This window comes from Poecilia latipinna, unplaced genomic scaffold, assembly GCF_001443285.1.
Source record: "Poecilia latipinna isolate Pla-1442-1.1 unplaced genomic scaffold, P_latipinna-1.0 Scaffold288, whole genome shotgun sequence".
In the NCBI taxonomy this organism is placed as follows: Eukaryota; Metazoa; Chordata; class Actinopteri; order Cyprinodontiformes; family Poeciliidae; genus Poecilia; species Poecilia latipinna.
The window spans coordinates 47,546-51,738 of NW_015112904.1; positions in this window are offsets into that span (position 1 = coordinate 47,546).

The window sequence follows — 4,193 nt, forward strand, 5'->3', positions numbered from 1 at the left end:
TCCGGGCTATAAGCCGCAGATCTTTGGCATTTAATTGATGTATTGTTTTATACTCTGTTTTGTCATTTGTGTTGTCGTTCTTGTACAGCACTTTGGTGCAGTTTTATACCTGTTTTAAAGTGCTATATAAATAAATTTGACATTGACATTGAAGCATTTTGAGCTTTGAGATGTAAAAATTAGAGGTACAAGAATTTACACTATGTAGTTTGATGTAAATTGATTAAATAAAAGGTTCAATATTAGTAATTTTGATGCAGCTCTGCTGTGATTTAAGCATTTGTTCGCTCCTCAATATAAAACCTAACTTTAATTGTGTTAAATATTTTCCATTGAAACCCAAACTGAGAAGATTATTCTAGTGAATCATTATTTTTTATCACTGAGAGCAACTTCACCGTTCACTGGAAACGTCCTGTTTTCATTCAAGATGCCCGTTCACATAATCAGCTTCTCTGCCTTCTGTTTTACATGTTTGAACTTAAATGAACTCTTACTAATGATGTTAGTATTTATTCCCATTACTAGTCAGATTAATTATTTTTATTTTAACCAATCAGAGATGGAATCTGGGACAGAAACAATGTCACATTAGGCAGCCAATAATAAAAAAAAGTTGTTTATTTTGTCAGGCAGAGAGATAATGAATGGATCTATATACGACAATACATAGAAATATAACATGTGAATATTTACTGTAAACTAAATGAATTTAAAAGTAAAAAAAACCTAAACAAAAATATATAGATTATAAAAATCTAATAAGTTGAAATCAAATCATTTCCAAAGCATTAAAAAAAAAAAGTTTTCAGTTTAAAGATGATCAACAAAGACGGAGATCAAACTGAACATATTCTAATAATAAAAGCTTTAATAAATAATAATAATAATAATAAAAAAAAACATATTTGAAGATTTTGGGACCTCCTACGTAAAATTAGATTTAGATTTGGCAAGAGTTAAAGTTATGTTTAAAAGATTTGGTTCAAGTAATTGAACGTGTGTGAGAGGACAGATCTGAGGCTCTAGATGGTGATGGCTGCTGGAAGGAAAGATCTTTTGCAGGGGTCTGTTAAGTGAAGTTTCACAATTCACAAACATGATTCTAAATATTATACTATTAGAGCAGAATTATTTAGTCCAAGTTTGAAGAGTCTAGGTGTTGTAAATTTGAAATTACAGCAGTTCTAGTGTGACCGAGATAAAAAAAAAGTGGTGATATCGCACTTTTTGGAAGTTTCACAAATCAGAAAAAAGCTTCATTGAAATTGAAAATAATCTGATCCAGGTTTGAAGTGTCTAGGTGTTGTAGATTTGGAATTAGACCAGTTCTAGTGTGATCCAGATGCAAAAAAGTGGTAAAATCAACCTTTGTTGAAGTTTCACAAATCGGATAAAAGTTTCACAAATCACAAACATGATTCTAAATATTCTACTATTAGAGCAGAATAATTTAGTTAAAGTTTGAAGAGTCTATGTCTTGTAGTTTTAGAATTAGAGCAGCTCCTGTGTGATCGAGACTGAAAAATAGGGCAAAATTGCCCTTTTTTGAAGTTTCACAAATCAGAAAAAAGTTTCACAAATCCCAAACATGGTTCTAAATATTCTGCTATTAGATAAGAATAATCTAGTCCAGATTTGAAGTGTCTAGCTGTAGTAGTTTTTTAATTAGAGCAGATGATCCAGATGGGGAAAAAAAAATGGTGAAAATTGAACTTCATTGAGTTTTCACAAATCAGAAAAAGGTTTCACAAATCCCAAACATGGTTCTAAATATTCTGCTATTAGTGCAGAATAATGAACATGTTATGCAGCATGGTCTTCTGGACCAAACTGTCAGAGTTTTGAATAAACCGGCAGATGATCCCAAAGAAAAATGGAACAAGAGGGAAAGTTCTGCTGGTCAGACAAAGACCAAATCCAAGTATTTCAATCCCCTGAAGACATTACCCAATCCCAGAACTTCCAAAGGCACAAAAAAAACAAATCACCAAAGCTGATGATAATAAAGAATCACAGGTAAGGTTTCACCTACCTTTGAGGCTCTGCTTCAGTTCGACATAAAGAATTAGGTTTTTTAAAAACAATGAAATTATCTGATAAAATATTTTTGTAATATTCATTTCTGAAATGTCATTAGAAGTAAACAAGCAATAATAACCTGCATTTCACAATTTCATAATGTGGTTAACATGGGATAATATAACTGACATCAAGGTATTGCAGTCTGGTATTGCTTTTTTCTTTATTATGGCTGGCTGTTAGCATGAAGTATTATTTAAATTTTGTACAATATACATTTTTATTGTATTACTTTCAAATGTTTTGGGACACAGAAGTTGTAGTAGCAGTTGTTCATCACAAATTAAAGGTCGGAGCATTGTGATTCATCATTCTGATTTGTGCACTCTTCGTCCACATCAGTGGTTGACAGGGGAGGTATGTTTGTTTCAGTCATTTGTAAAACATCTTCATTTTCAAGATTAATACAAACAAATTTTGAGATTTGTATGAGAAGACTTTTTGATGCATGTTTAATATGTGGAAACGTTGTTATTCCTTGTGCAGATCATTGAAAGCCTGCTTCATGTGGCTGCCCATGCACTGGGAGTCATGGACACCTTGTACATCCTGAATCACTACTCAGCTGGTGTGATTTTGTTCGGGGACAGAACGGAGCTTCCTAGACAAAGGGTTAGGGTATATATTATGTATCTTTGTTGCTATATTATGTCATTATAAGATCAATGAACAGAACTTTCACAGTTACACAGAGCTACAAAATTGACAACAAAATTACTTCTAAGATGAAATCATATGTAATGTGTGCTTGTTGATAAAAAGAAGACCAAGATCTAGTTTTTTGAAAAGGTTTGAATGAACAGCTGAGTTGGTTTTAAAAGAGTCTTCTGAAAGAATTGTCATGTTTTACAGACTACTTGGCTGTTTTAAACATTGAAACACTTGACACAATTAATGTAATTGTTCACTTCCGTGCGAGTTCCAAATATAAGTGTCACATATGGTTATCCAGGCAAATGAGGAGCTGAACATGGCAGTAAGGCTGGACAACTTATTTAGACAACATTACATAATTAATTCCACATGTAAAAATACTTCTGTACTGGACACTGCATATTGGATTTCAGAGTAATGTAAATGTCAATCATTTAATAAAATAGAAGTAAGAATTCTGATCTAGTTGCACCCACGTTAATCTAGTCTAAGTAATTTCATTTGATATCTTGTATGTGTCCTACTAAGTAACATCAATATCACTGCAAGCTTTACCCCATCCCACAGCAGCCTGTACAGGGCAATGTTTAGCACTTTAACACTTGTAAAACAGTGTATTGATTATTTTAGCATTTTTAAAACACCTTCTCATTGAAAAGCAAAATTGTCAGTAAAAGTAAATACTGACATGTAGGGAAAGATTAATTGCGAGACATGTGCTGAAAGTTTGTCTTTATATGTTAACATTTAATTTTTGAATATTTTTTAATGCCATTTCAGGTAAACTTTGACAACTATGAAGCAGTTCTGTCATTTGTCCTTGTGAACAACAATCACTGGAAGTTGCTGGTTTGTGATTTTTAGTCTATAATAAATAGTTTTTCATTTTATGGTTTAGTTAGAGCATGACATATTCACATTGGAATGTGGAAAATGGGTTAAAATGGAAAACAAATGTCTGACTCATCTACAGGGACGAGTAGAATTATTTCAAAGTGATTCTGAGTCAATAGGTCACATGACCTGGTAGCTGTTGAAGAAAACATATTATTTAATATTAAAATTATTGAAAATATTGTATATGACTAAAATTTTATAGATGCTATTTTGGTTTCTCTCAGGCTTCTTAAAATGAAACACCTGTGGCCTTGAACCAGAGTCCTGGTTCAGGGAGTTTCAGAAGGAAAGCAAAAACACTCCTCCAAACTCGTATCAGGCTCCAGTCCTCCCAGTTTTTAAGCCAAAGTTTGTTTCTATTCTGTCATCACAAATGTACAAAGTGGAAAACCACAATAATAAGACATTAAGTAAAAAGTGTACTTCATTAGCAATTACAGTAAAACAAAAGTCTAGTTGGAGCATACCGTAATCACACTACTAATATATAAAATATGGAATGCTTATATACTTAGAATACATTCTAAATATATTTTTAAATGTAATTTGATCACAGAAAT